Source organism: Lagenorhynchus albirostris, chromosome 2 (assembly GCF_949774975.1).
Source record: "Lagenorhynchus albirostris chromosome 2, mLagAlb1.1, whole genome shotgun sequence".
NCBI lineage: Eukaryota > Metazoa > Chordata > Mammalia > Artiodactyla > Delphinidae > Lagenorhynchus > Lagenorhynchus albirostris.
In genome coordinates, this window is record NC_083096.1 from 162,668,584 (window position 1) to 162,693,047 (window position 24,464).

Consider the following 24,464-nt stretch of genomic DNA (forward strand, 5'->3'; position numbering starts at 1 on the left):
TTTCCTCCATGCATCCCTGAGCTGATGTGAGCCTTCAGCAAGGCTGGTCCAGGAGGACCCAGTGCCCCTTCACTGCTGACACTCGCCTCTGCATCTACTCTGTAAATGGGACAGGTCATCCTTGAACACGAGCAGAGGGGCTGCAGCCTGAGTGAGGCAGTGCTGGTCAGCAAATCTGGTGGCTGGCTGGTACACTCAGAGGTGAGGGGAAAGCAGGCAATGGCAGCTCTCAGAGCCTCAGCCTCCTCATCTCGAAAATGGGATCAATAACAGTGTGTTCCTCCAGAGGCTTTGGAGGATTCTAGAGACGATGCCCGACGTGAGCCTGGCCCAGGGTCCAACATGCAGTGGTTGGTTATGGTTCTTAGCAGCATGATCAGATGCCCCCAGGGCTGTTGGATTCCTGGCCGACTCCTGTTCTCTGGAGTTTTCACACAGTTATGGCCTGTCCACACCCAGGACCAGAGGCAGCATCAGGGCCAGCATTAGAGAGAAAATGGATTTGACTGGAGCACACGCCCCCTCTGCTGTGTCTACCCTGCCTCCACTCAACTTGCCGCTACCAGGGCTTCCAGAACATGCTCCTAGGCTCTGACCACAGTCCAGTTACATAGTCCCGGTCCAGGGAGGCTTGGTGTCTGGGACCAGAGGACGGGTGAGTAGAGGCTTATCTGCCTGAGGAAGGACTTCATGGGATAGGATGTCTTCCCCTCAGGGTCCCCATCAAAGTCCTTGTGGGTTCACAAGGTGACATTCCTTCCGCTCCCTGGGCCTCCCTAGCAGAGCGCAGTGTCAGGGTTCGCACGCCTTCTCCAGCTCTGGCCGCCCTGTGAGGGGTGATTATGATGCCCAGTTACAGACCAGGACACTGTCCCCAAAGGGGCCTGGGAGATGCCAGCAGCCTTTTGACATGGTGTCAAATACAATGCAGTCCTCACGGACCCCCAGGGGACCCTCAACATCCAAAGGAGTGGGGGGTCTTGTGGGGGCCTCAGGCTGCGGGGGAGGCTGGGAAAGGGGAGAAGGAGAAGGTCAGCGGGCAGTGGTCAGCGGGAGGAAGCACAGGGGCCTGAAGGGCACAGCCGCCTTGTGGGCGGGGCCAGCCTGGCTCTTGGGAGGGGCCAGTACCACTTGTGTGGGTGAGGGGCAGCCTGGGGCAGAGAACTAACTGTTTTAGAAACAGGAAATGGGATCAGAGCATCCTTTCAGGCTCACTGATGGGGCTGCTCTGAGCTGGGAACCCAGGACCTCCCTCTGCAGAGAAGCACCCCCAGATCTCCCCACCTCAGGGACCTCTGCACCCTTGTCCCCTCTGCCCAGGGTCTCCCCTCCACTTCCTGCTCTGCAGCTGTGAGCACCAACCACAGCCCTCAGCACAGCTGTGCTTCCTCACCTGTGCACTTACCTGCTTCCGTCTCCCCGTTCGATCGTGACCCCCAGGTGACAAGGCAGGGACGGGGCTGCCTCGGCCACAGATGTGTCCCAGGTGCAGGGCGGGCACACAGTGGGCCTTGGTATGTGTGGTGAATGAATGGGGACAGGAGTGACTTAACTCAACTTTGGGAGAGTGATGAAGGAGATGGGGCCTCTCAGGGTTTCCGAGGGCTTTTCTGGGTTAGAAAACCCCAGGGAGGAGGAAGCTCTGTGGCGCAGACTGTGAGAGCTCTGAGGCTCCTGGCCTGGTCAGCAGCAACAAGCCTGCTGCATTCTCCTCTTCTTCCTCCACCTTGATGGCCTCTGGCTGTGGCCTCACACCTTGTCTTGCTCTGCCCCTCTGGGGAATGGGGCAGATCTTCTTATGAGGGCACTAATCCCATTCAAGAGGGCTCCACCCTCATGACTTAATTACCTCCCAACAGCCTTATCTCTAAATACCATCACATTGGGGATTAGATTTCAACATATAAATTTTGGGAGGACACAAACATTCAGTCCATAGCAATGACCATCTTCATTGCACAGATGAGAAGCTCAGAGAGGTGCAGGTACTTGCCCTCTGTCTCTGGAGAGACAAAGCTCCTGTTTGCGAGTATGAGATGCCTGCCATTTCCCAGTATTATTTATTGGTTGAGATGTTCTTGAGCCCCCTCATTTTGGTGTAACATATTTGATTTGAAGCTTGGAAGGACACCATGCAGGGCCTGGAGTTGGGCTGCCTTGAGAGGAAGCTGCTCTGCTTTCTCCTGTGACATCCCTATCTCAGAAGCCCCAGACACTCCCTTCCTCTCATCCATAATCATTCACTGAGCCCCTGCTGTAGACACCGGGCTGGGGCAGCTGGCGTCAGGCAGTGGAGGAGTCATCTGCGGCTAGGGACAGCGGTGATTCATCATGGCTCCTCAAGGCCTGGCTTAGAGGGCGTGTGCTGCAGTGAAGAAGGAGGAGGGGACAAAAGAGGCCTCCAAAAGTTGAGGTGGAAACGGAATCCATCACAGACACTCCCACTGGTCTGCCTGTGATGTGGGATCACAGCCAATCCTATCTCCTCATCCATCTCCAGTGATCAGCTCCGTAATACTTACCTCGAACATTCACTGGAGTGTGGGTGTGGGTTCTAGACCCTCTGACCTGCAGTGTGACCCTATGCAAGTGCTGCCCCTTACGGGGGCATCTTGATTTCTCCATCTTGACAGTAAGGAAGTTGGGGCAGCTCAGGGTTTCCTAACCTTGGTTGTGCATTAGAATGTCCCGGGGTGGTATGGAGCTTTAAAAAATACAGATACCTGGACCTCTTGCCCAGAGACTCAGACTCTGTCAGCCTGAGGCTATGTGATAGCCTGGCTATAAACCAAGACTATGGAGTCAGACAGTACTGAACTTGAATCTTAAGTCTGCCTCTCACTTGCTGTGTGACTGTGGGCAAGTATCTGCACCTCGCTGAGCTTCTCATCTGTACAATGAAGATGGTCATCATTATGGACTGAATGATTGTGTATTTCCAAAATTTATATGTTGAAATCTAATCTCCAATGTGATGATATTTGGAGGTGGGGCCATTGGGAAGTAATTAGGTCATGAGGGTGGAGCCCTCATGAATGGGATTAGTGCCCTCATAAGAAGACCAGAAAACTAGCTCACTCTCTCTTCTCCATGTGAGAATACAATAAGGAGGCTGTCTGCAACCCAGAAGAGGGCTCTCACCAGAACATGACCATGCTGGCAGTCTGATCTTGGACTTGCAGCCTCTGGAACTGTGAGAAATAGATGTCTGTTGTTTGTAAGCCACCCAGTCTATCGTACTTTGTTATAGCAGCCTCAACGGACTAAGAGAGTCATGGGACCTGGTACACAGGTTGTGTGAGGAGGTACTGGGACAGTGAGTCCAAAATGCTCACCTAGAGCTGGGCATACAGTGGATCCCTGGTCATGTGACTCAGCTGAGCCTCAAGTCCCGTCTCCCTGCCCAGCCCTCCCACTCGCTGTTCCTGCAATGTCTCCTGCCCTGGGGCCTGCAGTGGCTCTGCCTGTTCTTCCCTCTTGATCAATCTCCCCTTTTTCTTCTCCCACTTGACAAACAGCTTCACTTAGAAAGCCATCTGGGAGTATGGATGACACAAGGCACATTTTGCAGAATAAGTTTTCAGAGAGAAGAGCTGAGAAAATAAAGGCACAGCACACATTTCCAATCTTATTGGGCCCCATGCTCTGACCTCTGGAGTAAAATTGGATTTTGTGTTGTGCACCCCCTGCTCTGCATCCCCTCCTCCCCTGCAACCACACGGCCTTCCCAACATTCTGGGCTCCATCTTCATTTGTCTTTGAGAGGTCCTGTTCCCAATGTCTCCTACTGATTCCCTCCCTCAGGAAAAATTCCCTTCTCTTTCATGGAGGTGGGGGAGGGGCTGCAGCTGGGGCTACCCTAACCCAAGACTCCCCGCTCCTGTGTGAGCACTGACCCACCTCGGGTAGCTGCTCTCTCTCCCTACAAGAGTCCCAGGTGAAGGTTGTCTTCTTCTGTGGCGTTTCCCAGTACAGATTTAAGACCAAACAGTGTGTGCCCTGTGAGGGAGAGATGTGTCCACAGTTGGGAATGATGGGTGGATCTGGGGAGGGGTAATGAGCTCCCTGTCACTGGAGGTGTACACAGAGGATGGGTGAGCACTCAGCAGAAAAGCCTCACAGGAGGCAAACTAACATAGAGGCTGGGGCATGGGCTTTAGAAGCCAAGAGATCTGGGCTGAGTCCTGGTCACGTTGATTGCAAGGTGTCTGACCTTCAGCAATGACTTATACTCACCAAGCCTGGGTTTCTTCATCTGGAAAATCAGGCAAAACAAGTTTCCACTTCCCAGGGTTGTTATGGAGACAAAAGTACATAATGTGTGCAAAGCACTGAGCACGGAGTGCGGATTATCATTACCAGGAGGGGAACTGGCCAGGATTTTGACACTCAAGCAACTTATGATTCAAAATTTCTGTGATTCAAAAAACCTAAATCTCTGAGATTCTGTAATTCAGCTGCCCTAAGATGATAAGACTTCCTAAGATCCTAAGGCTTCAAGACAGTGTGGTGGTGTTATTCTTCCCATCTAATGCTCGTAGGAACCTGAGGCTTTGTGATTCCAGATTCACTCTCCATTCCCCAGCACTGGAGCCTGTCTCAGCCCCTGCAGGTGGTCTGAGGTCTGAGACATCTCCTTGGCCCTCTTCCCTCCCTCCCTCTTCCCTCTTCCAGTCTTGCATCTTGATTCCAGCCCTACTACTTCTCTTCCATCCCCTTTGCCCAAATCCAGCACCTTTACCCCAGATTCACCAGGTCCCTCTGCTCCAGTCCCATGTCCTGCGTTTCCCACCTCCACACCTGTTCCCCCCTCACCGCCCCATCTCCCCATCCCCACCCTACCTTCCAGGCCAAGTTTGAAAGTTGAACTTGGTGAGGCTCCCTCAACTCCCAGTGGAAATCAATGTTCTACTTCTCAGTGTTTCCAGAACAGTTGGTCTAAACCACGATCACCACAGTTATCTGTCTGACCTCTTACTACTGTGGGGAGGAGACTTCTTCCCTCACTCTATGTTAGACTCACCTCTGAGGCCCCTCCAAGGGCTCTCCACACTCTCCCAGAGCTCCTTTTACCTCTCTGACCCTCCTCTGTCTCTCCTTGTTCTTACACACTGGTACCTGCTCTGGAAAGAATTGTGCCCTCCACCCAATTCATATGTCGAAGCCCTCACCCCCAATGGGATGGTATTAGGAGTTGTGCCCTTTGGAAAGTGATTAGGTTTTGATGAGGTCATGAGGTGGAGGCCCCATGATGGGATTGATGTCTTTATAAGAAGACACCAGAGAGCTAGCATGCTTTCTCTCCTCCAAGTGAGGACACAGTGAGAAGTCACTGTCTGCAGCCCAGAAGAGGGCTCTCACCAGAACCCTGCCATGCTGGCACCCAGATCTCAGACTTCCAGCCTCCAGAACTGTGAGAAAATTCACTTCTGTTGTTTAAGCCCATCCGCAGTCTGTGGCATTTTGTTCTGGCAGCCTGAGCTGAGGAAGACAGGTTTTAGTACTGAGAAGAGGTACTGCTGTAACAAATACCTAAAATTGTGGCAGCAGCTTTGGAGCTGGGTAGTGGGGAGAGGTTAGAAGAGGGTTGAGGTGTGCGCTAGAAATATGGATGTTAAGGGAGATTCTGGTGAGGTCTCAGGAGGAAAGAGGAACATGTTATTGGAAGCTGGAGCGAAGGCAAAATGGCAAAGAACTTGGCTGAACTGTTGTTCTGGTGTTTTGTGGAAGACAGAAGTTGCAAGTGATGAAATCATGCATTCAGCTGAGGAGATTTCTAAGCAAAGTGTTGAAGGAGCAGCTTGGTTTCTCCTGATTGCTTCGAGTGAAATGAGAAAGGAAAGAGATGAATTGAAGAGGGAATTGTTTGGCCAAAAGGAGCCAGAACTTGAAGATTTGGAGAATTCTCAGCCTCTTCATATAGAAAAAAAAAAAAAAATAGAGAGAGAGAGAGAGAGAGAGAGAGAGAAAGAAACTTATTCTGCAGAGAACTTGTGGACTTGATCAGCTTTCTCTGCAGAAGCCTGGCATGGAGATGGGACCGCACTAGTGGAGACACTGCCAGCTGCAATAAAGGGGACAGAGAAGGTGAGAAGAGATGAAGGAAGGCTGTCAGATCTCTTCAGTTCTATGGGACTGGCCATAGATAGTGCAGCTGTGAACATGCACTATCTTTTAAGGACCCCAAAGGCAGTTCAGGGATCATCAGGGCTGCCACTCCTAGTACAGCCAGAGTGCACAGGCTCAGGAGGCAAGGTTGCTTCCACCTGGGCTTGAAAGGGTGGGATGGGGCCCTCACAGAGAGCTTACTGCCTGGTGCCCTGTCCAACAAAGGGATCGGGCTGCCCTGTTGAGCCATGGGGGTGATGCTGCCACCCCAATGGACCTGGAGGGCAGAGCACTGAACCAGAGAGGATTCTTCTAGAGTCTTAAGAGCTCATGAAATCTGCCTTGCTAGGTTTTGGACTCCTTGGGACCTTCCTCCCTTTCCTTCTTTCCTATTTCTGCCCAGTGGAATGGGAATGTCTAGCCTGTGCCTGTCTCATCACTGTATTTCAGATGCACTTATCTCTTCTCACAGGTTCACAGCTGGAGAGGAATGTTGCCTCAAGATGAATCATACCTCGAGTCTCATCCATATGTGACTTAGGTGATATTTAGAGAAGACTTTGGACTTCAGACTTTAGAGTTGATGCTGGAAGGAGTTAAGAGTTTGGAGGCTGTTGGGATGGAATGAATGTAGTTTACATTCAAGAAGGACATGAATTTGGGGGCCAGTGGGGGAACGCTTTGGACTGAATTGTGCCCCCCCCATCACCAATTTATATGCTGAATTCCTAACCTCCAATGTGATGGTATTTGGAGATGGGGCCTTTGGGAGGTAATTAGGGTTAGATGAGATCATGAGGGGGGGGCCTTTACGATGGGATCAGTGCCCTTTTAAGGGACACCAGAGAGCTCCCTCTCTCTCTCTCTCTCTCTCTCTCTCTCTCTCTCTCTCTCTCTCTCTCTCTCTCTCTCTCTCTCTCTCTGCATTATGACACAGCAAGTAGGCAGAGATCTGCAAGCCAGGAAGAGAGCTCTCAACAGAACCCCACCATGCTGGCATCCCAATCTCAGACTTCCCAGCCTCCAGAACTGAGAGCAAATTGATTACTGCTGTTTAACATCCCCCAGCTGGTGGCATTTTGCTGTGGCAGCCTGAGCTAAGACAGTGCCTGGCTCCCCTCATGGCCCTCCTCTCTTCTCTCGCTCCCTGAGTGAGCTCAGCCACGCCTGTGGGCCCATCCCCTGTGTATGGACTAACAGCCCCTGATCTCTATCTGCTGCCACCACCCCCGCAACTATAATTCGTATTGAGAGTCCCTGATGTACCACATGGCCTTGTGCTGGACATACGGTGTTGAGCTGGACAGGCTGTCCCACCTCGAGGACCTTCCTGTATGGGGTCTCCTGTGGCCTCTGCCCCCTGCATGGCCCACAGCCTCCTGCCCCTTGACATGTTCAAAGTCTCATCCTTCCCCTTCCCCTCAAACCTGGTCCTCCCCACGGTTCCCATCTTGGTGTCGCCCCCGCAGCTCCCACTCACCCAAATCAGAAACAAGGGGCATCCCTGACTCTCCTGACACCTCAGGGACCATCAGGTCCTGCCAAGTTGAGCTCCTTTAACTTCTGGAGTCCCCTCCCCACATCCACCATCCCTGCCCCATCTCAGGCCCTGAGCATCTCTATCCGGCCAGACATCGCTCCCCACCAGCCCCGCCTGGTCCCTCAGCCCCACCACGGCCCCTGCATTCCATCCTGTGACACTGAGATGTGAGCAGGGGCATCCTGCCTGGGGCCCCATGTTTTAGGGGCCCTGTTCCCGCCTCCTCCAGCTGTGCCTCTCCCCTCAGGGACTAGGGGGACAAGGGACAAGCTCCAGTCCCCCAACCCCAGAACTCCCTTCCTGATTGACCCGAACCTGCTTTCAGGGCTCGTGTGGCCTCCTCTGGGGTCTGCCCCCGCGAGGGTGGCCCGCAGAGCCAGCACGCACCCCCTAAACCCCGAAGTGCAGCTGTGGGTGGGGAGGTGCGAACAGAGCCTGCGGGCTGGGGTGTCGCACACTGTGTGTGAGACCGTGGAGCGGCCAAGCTGAGGGAGGGAAGGGAAGGCTCTGGTCCAGGCTGGGTCAGGGGTCAGGGGCCAGCTATCTCTGCTCCCTATATTCCTGGGCTCAGGAGTTTGAGGAGGTAGGAGGAAAAACTTATTTGATTTGACAGTTCGTTAGTTGCTTTATAACTTTTAGATATTTAGCCCACTGGTCTGGGGGCCTTACTGGTTCTTGTGCCCCAGGCTGCACATGTTGGGGGTGACCTGCACCCACACCCCAGCCACCAGACAGTGACTGTCCCAAACCCAGTACAGTCACATTGATCCCTGCCCAGTGCTCTTTTAGCCCCCGCAGGCCTAGAGACAGTGTCTTCCTCCAATGGCAGGCCCAGCCACGCGTGAAGAGGTTCCATGAACTGGGACTGAGCCTTGTTGTGCCATGAAGACAAACAGGGCAGGTGCTCAGTGTCTACAGGGACATGTCCAGCCCGCAGCCCGCCTGCTGGGGGGAGGCAGGGTATGGCCGAGGCGCCAGAGGCTTGGCTAGGCTCAGGGACTGTGCCCGTTGGGAAGAAGCATCCTCGGGAGGTCAGTGCCGATGCCGGGGGACTGTGAGTCCTCTGCACCCTCAGGGCCTCAGCTCTCCTGTCCAGAAAAGGAGTAGGTTGAGCCCAAGGCCTCCGGCGACCTTTACAAGCCCAAAGTCTGGGTGTCCGCCCCCCGCCTCCCCCACCAGCAGCCTCAGTTTACAGCCTCAGCAACTGTGGTCTCTGACCCCAAAGGCTCAGGCTCACCCTTTGCTGTTCTCACCTCTGCTGGCAGGATCTGGAGGCAGATGAAGCTGTTCCAGGAGGCTGGGTTACTTGCCCCGGGGTTCTGAGGTGGGGAGGGGTCCCTTCTACCTGCACAGTGAGAATGGTGATGCAACCGAGGATTGAGACCCAGCCTGGGCTCAGTGGACCCAGCTTTGGAGGCTGGAGCCTGACTGAGAGCCTCTGCCTCAGGGCCTGCCTTCCCCAGCTACCTGTTTCCATGGTGACCAGAGCCCTTTGGCTGGACCTGGGCCCCACTCCCATCCCTCACCAGCCCACCCCACCCCTGCCCCTAGGGAGGGAATGTGCCTTTATCCTAGGTGGACAGGTGGGAGGACATCACAGCTGGGCCTGCGTGGGTGTCACAGTCTGTGACATCCATGACCAGGTGACTAGAATCCAGGCATCCTACACCCCCATTTGGGTTTTTTTGTTTTGTTTTGTTTTCTTTATTTGCGGTGCGCGGGCCTCTCACTGCCGCAGCCTCCCGGACGCGCAGGCTCAGCGGCCACGGCCCACGGGCCCAGCCGCTCCGCAGCACGCGGGATCCTCCCGGGCCAGGGCACGAACCCATGTCCCCTGCATCGCAGGCGGACTCCCAACCACTGTGCCACCAGGGAAGCCCCCCACTTGTTTTTGATACAAATCAGGGAGGCTTTAGGACAGGAAATCTGATGCTTCTGCTTCTTCTCAGCCTGTGAAGCTGAATGCACTGTCTTCTTCAGAGATGTCAGAGCAGGGGTCCCGGGCAGGGCCCAGGTTTAAGTCTGTGCACTGGGGACCCGGAAGCTGGTGAGGTCGATGGGGCCTAGAAGGGAAACTCCCGGTGGGAGTCCTGCCACCTGTGGTGGCAGCTGGCAGAGGCCTGGTCCTCCCTGGGCTCAGCCCGCTTCCATTCTGAGCTGACCCTGCCCTGGTTGCTGCCCACTGGTTCCTACTGATCTCTCCAAGGGGGCAGTTGGTCCCTGACAGGGTCCCAGGTGCGGCTCAGGCTTTGGAGGCAGCAGACATCCAGGTTCCAGGCCCAGCCCTTGCACACGCCTCTTGCCTTCTTTCCAGCCTCAGTTTTCTCATCTGTAGAGTGCAGATGATGAGGCCAACTTAGCAGGGTGGTCATGAGGCCTCGGTGGGTACAGGATAATGAAGGACACAAGGGCAGCATCATGAGGGACAGGACAGGCACAGTCAAGGCACAGGATATGAGGCCAGACCCTGGGTCCCACCCTATCTCTACCTCTAAGTAGCTGAGGGACCTCTGCCACCTGGTGCTGTTACTGCCTGCTGTGTGACCTTGGGAAGGTCACTCTCCCTCTCTGTTCCCTTATCTGTGAACAGGATCAGTGGCCTCACCCATGTCCTGGGAGCTTGAAGACAACAGGCAGGTCGAGTGCTGGGCACTGATGTGATAGTGATGGAACAGGAGGGTGTGGTTTAGGGAGGTCGCAGGGTTAAATACACATTATGGAGGTGTCAGAAAATACCCCAGGGGGTGCAGCCTCCCCACTGTGCACCCCACCCCCAGTCTGAGAGCCAGGCAGACACGAGGTTCCTGTCCTGGGCCTGAGCTAGCGGTCCTGACCTGCTCTCAGTTCTTTTTCAGAAAGACACTCCGCCCTTGGGCACCAAACCTGGGAGGCACAGTGCCTGCAGTGACTAAGGAGGAGAGTCAGCGCATCTCAGGAACGGCTGCCACTGATGGGGCTCCCGCAATGCACTGCGGCCCGTGCCAAGAGCTGCCCAGCATCACCCTTGGCACTCTCAGCATCCTGTGTGCATGTGAGCAGCCAGGGCTCAGAGAGGGCCAGCGCTTCTCTCCAAGATGCATAGGAAGGGCAGAGGCAGGAACCACGTCACGTCTACCCCAAAGCTCAGCCCTTGAGGAAGAGCCTGTGTGTGCTGCTCCCATCACCGTCCTGGGCTCAGCCCCATCCTACCCCATGCCCCCTACACTTGCCGATGTTGGCTTGGGCTCAGGATGTGGCACCTCCTCTGGACTACTCATCTCCCCATGGGTTGGTTCCCAGGCCAGCTGTCAGACGAGTGATGGCAGGACATCTATATTAAGGGCTGTTGACACAGACACCTTTTAGCCTCAGAGAAGAGCTGCTCTGAAAGCTGAGGAAACACTTGATGGAAAATAAAAGAGACTGCAGCTTTGGGACCTGAAAAGTCCATGGCAAGGGCAGTTGGGCCTTGCACTTGGCAGGAAGATGGGGCACGGTGGGGGGAGGGAGCAGGGCCAGCCTTCCATAGACAGGGAGGGGGCTCTCCAGGCAGGTGGGATTTGGGAGCTGCCTGGGAGGTCCTTCCTGGCCCCAAATGCCTCAAAGGTGGCAGTGATCGGGCAGGGCCACCAGTGGGCTGTGGGATTCATACTCTCGGAGAAGCAGGCCTCTCCTGTCACCACCTTTTACCCACACCCAGGGACACTTCTAATGTCACTATGCCTCTGCAGAGATGTCCACAGCTCTGCCTTTCATCGTGCCCTCCTCCCCTGCCTCCACTTGCCATCATTCAGTCAACGTCCTGCTCTATCACTAGGACTTGCTGTGTGAGCCTGGATGCCCAGAGGCCCACCCACCCGCCAGCACAGTCCGTCTCTAAACCCCTCTGACCCCTCCAGCCCACTCTTTTCTCAATCAGCCCCCAACATCAGCGACTGGGCATTTGCCCTTGGCGGCGCCCAGCTCCGCGCTCCCCACAGCTAAGCAGGCACCGTGACCCCCTGGGGTCTCCACATTCCAGCCCCTCTGCCCCCTCCACTGCTGCTGCCCTGGTCCAGAACTGTCAACTCACGCTGCAGGGGTGGAACAGCCTCCTCTCTCCTTCTAGCCTCTAGTTTCCTTCAATGTGGACAGAAGATTATCCTAAATCAGACCTCATCACTTCCCTCCTTCAATGCCTTGGGTGATTCCTCTCTGCTCTGAGGACCATACCAATATTACACCGATAATTCCAATGCTCCTTGGTACGACTTCTAAGCCCATTCAGTCAATCATTTAACAGATACCTATTGAATCACTATTACGGGCTGCATACCTCTGGGGATGCAGCAATGATAAAATAGTCACAGGTTGCTGCCCTCACGGTGCTCACATTTCTAGTAGACAGAGACAGACAAGAAATGGTTGGGATATGCACAGTATGTAACACAGGGATGGGTAGGAGCTAAGGAGAACAATAAAGTGGATGGAGGGAGAAGTTATGGGGAAGGGCTCAGAGAGGCAGAGCTGGGCAGGGAGGCCTCAGTGAGAAGGTACGTTTGAATAGCAGCCGAAAAGGATATGAAGGAACGAGTCTTGTGGAGATCTGGGGATGAGCATTCAGGAACAACAAGTGCAAAGGCCCTGGGGTAAGTACAAACCTGGCGTGTTTGAGGACCAGCCTGGCAGGGCCTCTGTGATGGTTAACTTTGTATGTCAACTTGTCTGGGCTAAGGGATGCCCAGATAGCAGGTAAAATATTATTTCCAGGTGTCTGTGAGGGTGTCTGTGGAGGAGATTAGCATTTGAATGAATAGACTGAGTAAAGAGCCCTCAGCAATGTGGATGGGCATCATCTAATAATCCATTGAGGGCTCAAATAGAATAGCAAGGCAGAGGAAGGGAAAATTCTGTCCCTGCTAGAGCTGGGACATCCATCAATGCTGCTGGTTCCTGGGCCTTCAGACACAGACTGGGACACCATCAGCCCCTGGTTCTCAGGCCCTTGGGTTTGGACTGGAACTATACCACCAGCTTTCCTGCGCCTCCAGCTTGCAGATGGCAGATCTTGGGACTTAGCTTCCATAACCGCATGAGGCAATTCCTCATAATAAATCTCTATCTCTCTCTATATCCTATTGGTTCTGTTTCTCTGGAGAACCCAGACTAATGCAACCCCTTTGTTCTGGCTCCCCTCCCACCACATCCTCACCCTAGAGCCACCTCCCACCACCACCAAAATGTGCTGCTCTCTCACTCCTCTGTGACTTGTGCTGTTCCTTCTTCAGAGATGCTTTTCCATACACTCCCTCACACTCCACATTCTACAAGCGCTCCCTGAAGCTCCTCCACCCTCACCCACACAGGGCCACACCTTTCCCTATGTTTTCAAATTTCCCTCTATCAGGCAGGCCTTGGAATCTCCCAGTCATTGCCGTTCCTCAAGTGTGCCGGGCACAGTCTCACCACAGGGCGTTTGCATGTGCTGTATACTCTCCCAGAAGCCTCAGACATTTTCATGACTCGTGTCCTCACTTCCTTCAGGTCCTTACTCAGATGTCACCTCCTCAGAGGTTCCCCAGGCCCTCCATCCTTTCTGTTGCTCTCTTTTCCTTCCTAGCATGTACCACAGCCTGGCAGAGGTGACAGACTCTCTCGCTGGTTTATCATCTGTCTCCCCAACGGACCGTGACTCCAGTGCGGCGGTAATTTATTTTGTCTGTGGTGTTCACAGCTGTATCTCCCGTGGCTAGAACAGTGCCTGCACACAGAGACTGATATATTTGGGGAATAAAAAATGAGTGAATGGAGGGTGTTGATCACATGGCACTGGAAAAGCCTGTTTCTGCCCTGACCCTTCTCCCCCTGCCCAGCCACTCTGGGCTCAGCTGGGACAAGGCCCTGGCTCAGTTGCCTCTGTACCCCAGCACCAGCACGGGGCCAAGCACACGATAACATCAGCAAGTGTTTCTGCCCAAGTGAGGGAGCTGATGGATGGATGGACAGGGTGTCACTGAGAGCCCAGGGTTTAAAAATAAACCAGCTCTCAGCTCTCCCATGTGTCGTTTCTAATTTCCCATAAAAGCCCTTGGTAGAGCAGATATCAGTCACTCGAGGGGGATATTCAGGTTCAAGAAATAGAAAGCTTATAAATAAATACTTATCAATAAAAAAGCTTATAAACAAATCAAATGAACCCAATGGGCACAGGCCCCTTCTTGCCCTGGGAAGGCAGACACGGTGCAAGGAGAGAGGGATGGAGATTGGAGAGATCTGTGCTTCTGCTGAGTGGTACCTGGGGCAGCTGAGGGCAGGGACCTGGAAAGATCTAGGATTACGGCTGCAGGTGCCCTGGAGCAGGTGGCCCCCTCCACAAGAGCTCTGGGCCTCCACTTCACCTGCCGAGAGGGTATGACGAAAACATGCCCTGGCCAGTGCCCAGGCCTTGTCCTGCCACCGTGGGGGAGGGAGAATGAGAAGAAGCTTCCCCAAGACCTCCCCCCAGGGGTCCCCACCACTGCCTCCCCCGGGGCCTCTCGGGGCAGCCAGGGGCTCTTACTGCCATGTGGCTCTAGCCCTCAGCTAGGGGTGGTCGCGCTGGGGACGGATGAGCATGGTCTCCTTCCTCCTTGGTCCCTTCACCCCCATCGGCCCTCTCTCCCCTGAAGGAGGGGCGTCTCCTGCAGGACTCTCCCCTGTGATCCTCCGGACACCCAGTTGCCTCCCACCCCTTTCTCTGCGATGCAGCTGGGGAGCCGCACACACACCAGACGCCACACCAGCCTCACCCACCAGCCTGCGCCTCGTCCACCTTCCTACTCAGGAAATGGCAGCTTCATCCCTCAGCTCCTCAGCCAGAAGCCTGCGTGCACTCACGACAAATCCCTCACCTCCACACCCATCCCCCCGCAAGGTGGGGCGTTTCACCCTCCAAAACTCCTCCTGGACCCGCGCCCTGCTCTCCATCCCCACAGCCCTGCTTTGGTCCAAGCTGCCATTGACTCCTGCCTGGACGACCCCCTTCACCTCTTCACTGGGCCCCCTGCTCCTGCTCCAACCTCCAGGGAAGAGCCAGAGAAGCTTCTTAAATCCCCAAACTGATCGGGCTCCTCCCTGACTTCAAACCCTTCAGGGATGCTCGGGGAACCTTGAGTAATCCCAGCCCTGCCAGCCAAGGGCATGAGCCCCACAGGGTCTGGCTGCTCTCCTCCCCCTCTCATGCTCCCTCCTCACCACACTCTGCCCCAGTGCCCTTCCTTCGTCCCTCTGACACCCTCCTTCCCACCCCAGGTCCTTTGCACATGCTGTTCCTTCTCCGTAGATCACTCTGCCCCCCACTCTTCAGGTAACCAGCAGGTCTCAACTTAAATGTCAGTCCCTAAGACCACCATCTGAGTTAGTCCCCCTCAAGATCCTCCCACATCCTGTACATGGCATGCTTGGCCCCATCCTGAGGTGCAGTTGTCTATGTGGCTTTTCCTTGAAGGGCTACAATCTCCTCCTGACAGTGAGCCCCAGGAGTTCAGGCACATTGCCTGGTGTGTTTGTCATCCCTGCACCCAGCATGAGCTCCCGTCACATGGTAGGTTCTCAGCAAATGACCTGGATGAATAAATGGGAGCGTAAGAATGGAAAGGACATAAGAGATAAGCAGCCTGTGTTCCTTAAAAGAACAGATAAAACTCAGAGTGTTGTTAATTTTTGTATGGGGGGGCCTGTTTTTTATTTTATTTCTTGTAACTCACACTGCTTAATCAGAGCTGGTTATTACAACTCTTGTTTCTGGTTTTTCCCTCCTAGATTCGGGCCCCGAGGGCAGGAACCATTTCATATTTAAGCAGTATTAGTTCTGCGATGCTCTCAGGAGAGCCAGAGCGTGCCGGAGTGTGGAGTGTAATTCTCAGCGACGCTAATTAGATCAGGAAAGCAGCCTGGGCTCAGGGCAGGGCTGCTGGGGGTGGAGGGGAAGGGTCTCCCTCTAACAAGCCAGAGAGGCCAGCGCTACCTGCTCTACTGTCCACTCACATTTCCCCAAGCCCTGGTCCCCAGGGGAGATGGAGCCATAGTCTTTCCTGGGATGCCTCTGCCAGACCCTCCCCTGGAAGGAAGGACGGCAGCCGGTGCCCAGAACAAAGTGTGTTTCTGCCACCCTCCTCCCACATCCATCTCAGGGGCTTCCTGGATCTTCTCCTAGGCAGCAGGTGGTGAGGGGCAGCGGGAGGGACTGTGGTGGGCAGGGTGGGGTGTTTCTAAATAGACAGCGTTCTCCTTTTTCCTGCTAAGGATGGGATAGGATGAACCCTCTTCTTCCAATCACATCTCTTCATTGCTACCAGTGTTCTCCACCTTTATCCGCGTCACCATCAGCATCACCATCACCATCACCATCTTACCTACCAGGTCCCAGCTGGTACTGGGTATTAGGTGATTTGCATACATGATCAAAAACCCTGATGGAAAATTCCTGAGGCAGTATCGTTGGACCCAGTTTGCAGATGAGAAAACCAAGGCTTACAAACACCAGGCCCTGGAGAAGCCCTCACAGCTGGTGACTGGGGGGGAGAGTACTTAACGAGAGAGGGTAGCATACCCTAGTGGTTAGAACATGAGCCTTGGGTTTGAGTCTGGCTCTACTGTTTACTTCAGGTGCATTTTCTTAGCATCTCTGAGCATCGATTGCCTTCTCTGTCTCCTTTCCTTTGTGTCTCCCCATCAATGCCACCAGTTGGTAGTTAGATATTGTGCCCATTTGGCAGATGCAGAAACTGAGGGTCGGGACAGGGAGAGCTTTGTCCACCTCTGTGCAGTTAGGACGCAGTGCTGGGACCTGGCTCAGGGCTGTCTGGTGACTTTCTCCCCTCTGTCATCCTGTCCATGCTGAACCAGCTCAGTCTTGGGGAGGACTTTTCCTCCCTGGGGTCCCTGGGACAGGAGGGTTTGCTCAGGAATAAGGCACACCATTCATGTCAAGCTAGAGGGTCAGGTGGTCCACACATGTGACCCCGAGTTGTGTGCAGCTGAACCTGGCCCAGCAGGGGCGGGGGCTCCACAGAGTGAGGAGGGGGTCTCATCCTAGACATCCAGGAGCTAAGAATCTCCTCTCCCCGAGGAGGCCATGTAGTGTAGGTGTTGAATCATCAGGTTCAGTCATCATGTTGGAAATCTGGTTCTGCCATGTACCAGCTGTGTGTCAGCTATTTAACCTCTGAGCCTTTGTAGCCTCACTTGTAAAATGATACCAGAGAGTATCCGCTTCACAGGGTCATGGCAAGATGGAATGAGTAGTGACACAGGAAGTATTCAGACCAGCACTTTGCAAGTAGGAAGCACCAAGTTCCTACCACCCACTCTACTATATTTGGCCTGATTGGCTCTGCATCCCTTCTGGAGCGTGGCTCCACCCCCAGCTCCAATCTCAGCCCACACACTGAGCTGTAAGGGGGGCAGCTCTGGCCTGGAGTCAGGAGCTCAAAGTGCCCACCTTGGTTTCACCAGAACTTGTTGTGTGGCCTTGGGTGTGTTCCTCCTTCTCTGGTCCTCATTCTCCACCTCTCCTGGACTAGACAGATGGCCCTGGGGCTCCCTGACACCTCTAAGATCCAGGTACACTGTGATCAGTCTGTACCTAGACCCACAGAGCCCTGGACCCTGGGAAGGCAGCAGAAAAATCCACCCAGAAAAGAGAGAGAAGGGCATCCCGTTCACTGCGGCCGCTGCTCATTTTCACTTCTTGAGCACTTCCTCTATGCTGTGCTGTGCTCTAAAGCATTTACAACGCTTTACAGGCATTGCCTCATTCGAAACAACTCTAAGTTGGCACAATTATTATCCCCATTTTACATGTGGGGAAACTGGGGTCCAAAGTCCAAAGTCCAAAAGGTCCAAAGTCATCTCATCCAGGAAGTGCTGTTAGTTCTAAAGCCCTTCTTACCGTGGGCACAGCGCTAAGTAAGATCACCTAAGCCCCAGGCCATCCCTTTGGTACACGCAGGCATCCTCAGCCCCATTTCACTGATTAGAAAACTGAGCTCAGAGAGGCTACGCCAGGACAGAGCAGCTAAGTAGGGAGGTCAGACCCACCACGATGCCCTGTCGACCATTCTCAACCACCCGCTTCCTGACTTTTCTTACCACTCTCTCTCCACGTCCCCGTCTTTCCCATAGCTCACCTGCGGCCTCTCTGGCTGATTCATCTCAGTCCACTCAGCTGAGTTTTCCTCCGTCTCGTCTTATCTTGGACCAACCAACCCATCGTGACTGGTGTTCCTCAAAGACTTGTTTTCATTCTCATCACTGTCTACACTCTCGGGACAGTCTTGTCCACACACGTGGCATCAGCTACCACCTCCAAAGCTCAGGATCCCAAACTTCCATCTCCAGGGTGGTAGATAGAGATATGGGACTGGCTCTGTCACTTACACACAGCAAGGCCTTGGGTAGGTTGCTTCACCTCCCTGAGCCTTGGTTTTCTCACCTATAAAAGGGGGAAAATGACATCTTCCTCACGTAAAGGTCCTCTGTGATCAAATAGGTCACAGACGTGGCTCTGACCAGCCAAAGGCCCGGCACACAATAGGTGCCTGCCCACACACACTATGTCTTTTCTTGCCATGAGATTCCCCTGAACCAATAGTCCTTCACCAAACATTTAGCCAATCCTTCTGTGGGTTCCCCAGAGGAAGCAAGGGGGCTCTTTTAGGTGGGGTGGTCAGGGGACATCTTTATGAGGAGGTGCCATTTGATCAGAGACATGGATGAAGTCAGGGAGTGAAGCTCAGGAGTATCTGTGGGAAGAGCCTTAACAGCTAGTGCAAAGGCCCTGCGGTGGGTGTGTCCTCGGAGTGTTCCAGGGGTGTCAAGAAGCTGGTGTGGCTGGAGAGGAATGAATGACGGGGAACATGGTGGGAAATGGGGGTGGAGAGGTGGGTGGCGTCAAGCCAGGAAGCGTCTGGCGGACCTTAGCTGGAGGGGTGTGGGGAGATGCAACAGTGGGTAATGTCACCCCTCAGGGGTCAGAAAGGATCCTAATGTGACCATATGTGACCTTGGGACTTCTAAATCCAGGTCTAACCCGCCACGCCGCTGCTGGAATGTCCATCCCTCTGCAGAGGGTGTGAGAGACTGTCCAGAGTTGTCCCGTCTGCTGCCCACACTCTCCCCTCCACACCATCCTGAGCGGCTGGGAGAGAGATCGAAGGACGTCTCCGCTGGGAGAGGAGCATCAGAGAGCACACCTGTGCCAGCCGGCCCCCAGGCCTCTGTTCGCAATGTGATGTGTAGAGACCAGCGTGAGGGTAACAGGCCAATGCTCACCCCACACCTGGCTCACAGTAGAGTCCCAGGAACATTGTATTCCAGTAACATATTAACAGGGAGAAAAAGGTTGGTTCCCTGAGGATGGGGTCCCTGAGATCAGTGTAGGAAATATTAAGGGGAAGGGGGGACCAGAGAGAGCCCATCACGACCTACAGACAATCCTGTCTGCTCTTTCTGCTTGTTGGCTCTGCTGAGATCGTCTTCCTTGCTTCCCTCCCTCCTTCTCTCTTTCTTCTTTCCTTCCTCCTTTCCTCCCTCCCTAGCTCCTTTCTTCCAACAAACTGTAACTAAATTTTCTCTGTGGTGTGATATCCGGTCTCAGTGGATCCCAGGCAAATGATAATTCCAGCGTCACTTCACTCATGGTGTGATACTGCGCAGGGGCCCAAGGAGACCTGGCTTCTGCCTGGGTGGGAAGGAGAGAGAGAGGGAAACGTTTTTTCCATAAGACTCTCTGTTCCAGGCCAAGTGCCAGGGTCTAAGAGCTCTTAAGGGCCAATGAGAATGCTTAAGGTCCAGGAAAACAATTTATTTGGTTTCAAAATAAAAAAGGAAAGCTGCAAAGTTGAAATTGATAAATGTTTAATCGAATGTCTACAAAACATAACATTTTCAACTGCTCACCTTTTCCTCCAACTCAGCTTCTGCATAGTTACATATAATTTGTATTTAGTGCGGGATGTGGGAGCATTTTAAGATGTTTGATCTGATGGGGAAAGGAGTTTCTAAAAGGAAGAGTGTCTGGGGCTGGGAAGGTCTCATGAGAGCCATGTGTGTCCCTGTGTGGGTGGGGAACAGGGGCAGGGGGTGGGGGAGAGTGGAGACTTCACAGAGGAGGGGGCATGTGGCTGGAAGGGTGAGAGGCGTTTAACCAGCAGAGAGAAGGGCGCTCCTGGGCAGGGGGAAGGGCACGTGCACTGAAGCAGGCCCGGTGGAGCCTGGCAGGCCTGAGGAACAGGACCGTTCACTACACCTGCAGCATGAGGCGGGGTGGGGGCAGGGAGGGGAGGCAGTGCTGGGCACACGCGCTCTTTCCCTCCCGGAGCCCGTCTGCATCCTCACACCTCCTTCCCCATCATTAAACCCAGCTCCACTGTCATCCTCCTGGAGGCCGGGGCCGGCATGGAGGCCCTAAGGCCGTCTGGGTCTTCCCACTGGCCCCTCTGGCCTGGCCCTATGAACCACACTTCTGCTCATGGGCCTTTCTCCCTGGTTTAGTCATGAGGAAGCACAGATGTGTAGAACAGGGAAAGAAAAAAATAACTCGGAAACACAAAGCAGATTCCAAATTCCCTTCTTGGGTAATTTCTGGAAACAAGTCCATTTTCCTTCTTTCTCCCCAGCCCAGTGTTTCAATGGAAACCTCCCCTGTGTCCATTTAAAGGAAAGTCATGCTGTCGCAAGCCAAGCCCATTTGGGGATGGCGCGCATTCTCTGCCCAGCCAGAGAAGACTTCTAGGCTGGCCACGGGAACCTGAAGACCCCTGTCTTCCCAGGGCCCTCAGAGGGAAACCTGGGGTTTCCTGGGGCTGGATCTTCCACGAGCCGATCCCACCATCAGTGCAGACCTGCCAGCGTCCAGGTGCAGCAGTGGGGCTATGCTCCTCTTTTCCAGAAATGCTAAAGCTTGCTGGGGTCGAGTGCTGCAAACTTGGTGGAGGTTGGGGGGTGGGGTGGAGTGGGGGTCATCACTGGGGGAGGGGCCACCTCAAACTTGCCCATCCAGCCAGCCTGTCCCCAACTGAGGCAAGAGCCCATCATCAGCAAACCGTGGCTTTAGGTTAAATGCTGTCTTCTCCTGGCTCTCTGGTCTTTCTTCCAAAATGTGAATTCTCTCTGACCTCTGGGGAAGTGGGTGGCTGCTTTCTCCTTGGGAGGCAGAATCTCAGAGCCCTTAGGTTGGGAGTTGGAGGGCGGGGTGGGCAGGGGCGCTGTGAAGGTAGAGAAAGTGGCCCCTGGAGACAGGGTGCTCTGCCACTTCACTGCTGAACTACATTAGACAGGTTATTTAACCTCTCTGGGCCACTTCCCAACCTTGCCTATCTCATGGGCTGGCACAAAAGTGAGCTCAGTCACTACATGTAAAGTCTTTGAGATAGCGCCTGGCAAACAGGAAGCCCACAATACGTGCTAGTGACTATAATAATAAGAGTAATAGTACTTATAGTAATTATTTGTACTTTTGTTATTCTTAGTTTATATTGTGTCAGTAGTGCCTGTTGATGCAGGGCAAGCAGGAGGCCCTCAAACCCCTCCCTGGTGTGGCCCTTCCCTCCAATCCAATCCCCTCCCCCCACCATCTTTTCAATTACACGGAACTCCCCTCCTCCTCCCGTATTTTCTGGCCTCCCTGCCCTTGGACATGCCGTCCCCCTGCCTGGAAGGCTCTCGCACCATCTCTCCCTGGCAAGCTCTTACCCTGCCTGCATGAATCAGCTCAGATGCCACCCCCTCGGTGAGGCCAGCTCAGAGGTCCCCTCCCCCACCTCTTCTGGAAGCCCCCTGGGTTGCCAGCACCTTCTCTGGGCTCCTGCAGTAATTGACACATTCCAGGTCCCACCTCCAATCACCCAGCACCAGCACCAGCACCTTCTCTTACATTCCCCAGGGCAGGGACTCCCTCCGCTGTCTTTCCATCTCTGTGTGCCTGGTCCCAGAACCCCACTTGGCACAGTGTGGGTGTCCACGAGTGATTACTAAACAAACAAACCAAGTGCATAACGTCAGGTTCTCTTGGGTCCTGAGTGACTCACCCTGTCTGAGCCTCGGATGCCCCATCTGTAATATGGCTGTGAGAGCCCCTGTGGGGCCCTCCCTCCCAGGAGAGCAAAGAATGCTGGCATCCTTAGGCCGGCGGCACTCCAGGGCAGGGGCTGCGAAAGGGAAGGAATTCTGCTATTAAGCTCATCATTTCTAGCGTCTGGTCTTTGGGGAGAAGAGCTTGCCTGGTAATTAGGGTTGTTAGGGGAGATACAGGCGGGGCTAGTATTGATGCCAGCGTCGACCTAGGGCAGCCACACCCGAGGCTGCGGGCGGCAGAGGCGGGCACTGGGACGGGGCTAGGTGGGCGGGAACCTCTGCCTCATCTGTGAGGCAGAGAAGGACCAGCGTCTTCCTCCTGGTGTGGGAGGCCCCGTGGCGGTCCCGGATCCGGCCTGAAGGTGGCGCTGCAGGCTCTCGCAAGGACAGCTCAGCCAGGGATGCAGCCCTGTGCCTGGAGGTGAGGAGGGTCTGGAGAGAACAGAGCGCGGGGATGCGGGGAAAGAGGGGCGGAGGAAGGAGGAAAGGCAGAGAGCGGGGAGAAGGGGGATATAAAGGACTGGAGGAGAGGACAGAGAGAGAGAAGCGGGGAGACCAGAGGAGGGAGGAGAGAAAATGCTAGGGCGGGAAGGGGAGCAGGAGGGGAAGAAGGAGGCTTCTTCCCATTCCAGGGGCTTGGATGAGCCCGATCCTCTCGGAATCCCCTTCCCCCCAATGCCTAAAGAGGGGTCACTTCCTCCCTTACCCCCTCCGCCATCCCTGCATGGCTCCCAGGGTCCTCAGGGTGAAGCCCAGCCTGCACAGCCCAGCCTCATCCTCTGTGGTCTGACCCTGGAGGACCCCTGCCCGTATTTCTCCACCTTCCCACCCCCCATTCCACCCTCACATCCCAGCCCCAGCCATGCAGCCCTGCCTGCCACTTCCAAGGGTCCCGGCTCTCCCTCTCTGCCAGACCTTTGCAGGTGCCGGGTTGCTGCTGCCAGTAACAACCTTCTCCCCCATTTACCCCTCCTGCTGGCTCCCCCATTTCTCCTCCAGGTCTCAGCACCTGACCCCTGTCCAGGGTTGGGGATCGCCCCTGGGCTCCCCGTCCCATCCCACATCTCCCCCCATCTCAGCACTGAGCACTCTGGGTTGTGAATGATTCATCTGTTTCCCCAGCCAGAACAGGAGCTCTCTGATGGCAGGGACACGGCCTTGGCCCCCTCGGTGTCCCCTTTGTGGCCAGCCCAGGGCTGAACAGGCACAGGTGGGCAGCAGACCATGCCTGTAGGATGAGTGAATGATCCGATGAAGGGCCGAGTGTGGGAGAAAAGGCAGAGAGAGACATGGAGGAGGAGGAAGAAAACAAAGCAGGGAAGAGATGGATTAGGAGAGAGAGCACTGAGGAGGGCGCCCCAGCCCCCAGGTGTGAAGGACGCCCTCTACCGTCCCCAGGGCCTCAGCACTGCCAGGCGGGGCTCTCCCTCCTGAGGTCAGCTAGCCACCTGGCTCGGGACGCCTCTCAGCACCCAGCAGTCCTTCCTTATTTTGGGGGTACAGGTAACAGAACCTGCTCAGCTGCAGGGGAAAGGGTCTCTCAGGTGCCCAAGGCAAATCAAACAACCAGAACTCCTGAGGGACCTGGACCCAGACCGGGGAAGGGAACCAGCCATAAGGCAGCTTGCTCTCTCTCTCTCCATGGGACTTTCATTCTCTACCTTTCTCAGTATCCTACACACTTGCACTTTATTTATCATCAGCTCAAATAACCAGCAGACCCAATGAGCGCCTTTTAGTCTCAACCTCAGATTTATAGGAGAGATGCTGCCCAGCTGGGGCAGGTGTCTGCCACGATCCAGTCCCCATGGGGTTGGGTGGAACAGGTCAGTGTCAGAGGACACAAACAGGGCTGCTGGGGGCAGTGCAAAGGACACCAGGACATGGGGGCAGGGAATGCCACCGGCATCCTCACCACACCCTCCTTCTGGTGTCATAGGTGCAGGACCTGCTCCTTGTCAGACACTCTGAGGGGCCGTTTCACATCTTGGTCAAACATCACCTGACCAGCTCTTGTATTCCCATTTTACAGATGAGGGACCTGAGGCTCACTGCCTGTCCTCTTTCCATCCCCTGAGCTCCTAGATTCTGTTCCTTCCTCTGCCACCATCCTGTTGAGTTTCTTTGGTCCAGCCTCTGTCTTCTGGGGCCTCAGTTTCCCCTCTGTAAAATGGGGAGATAGTGCCACGAGGCCCCTTTCAGCCCTGACACTTGGGGGATCCCTTTGCTCTACGTAGAGGCAGCCAGCGGCCTCAGTGAAGCTCGTGATCCATGCCCTTCCCTCCTGATGATTCATTTGTTGTTTGGGGCCCTTGGAGGAGCCCCTGGGTAAATATTAATAATGCAGGGTTGCCTTCATGTCTGAGAAAGAGGATGAATCATTTCCTGCTTCCCTCCGGGCTCAGGATTGTAGCTGAAAATATGCTGGCTCTTTGGAGCAGCTGTAAAGAGACCTGGATTGATGGGATCTTGTAGCTGAGGCAGAGCCATGAAAAACTTCTCCCCTGGCAGGCTTGGGGCCTGAAGCCTACTGCCCCAAAGGCATGTCTGCGTGAGAAGGCTTAGCGTCCAGGCCGGGTCCTGCCAAGTCCTTGCTGCGTGGCTCACTCTGCCTCTCCTGAATGTGTCTACCGGCAGGGCTGGAGGAGGCAGGTGTGCAGAGAGTCTGGTTCTCACCCCACCGAGCCTCTGGTGCTCACCTTCCCTGGGCCCGTGCTGGTCACACGTGGATGCACCTCTGTGT

The 24,464-nt window shown here is 54.7% G+C and overlaps 1 pseudogene; it reads right to left on the reverse strand.

Annotated features, from left to right (window-relative positions):
* LOC132515577 (eukaryotic translation initiation factor 4E transporter-like) overlaps nucleotides 1-22,439 on the reverse strand; it is a 75,531-nt pseudogene extending 53,092 nt beyond the window's left edge.
* Between the last annotated feature and the right edge of the window lie 2,025 nt (nucleotides 22,440-24,464).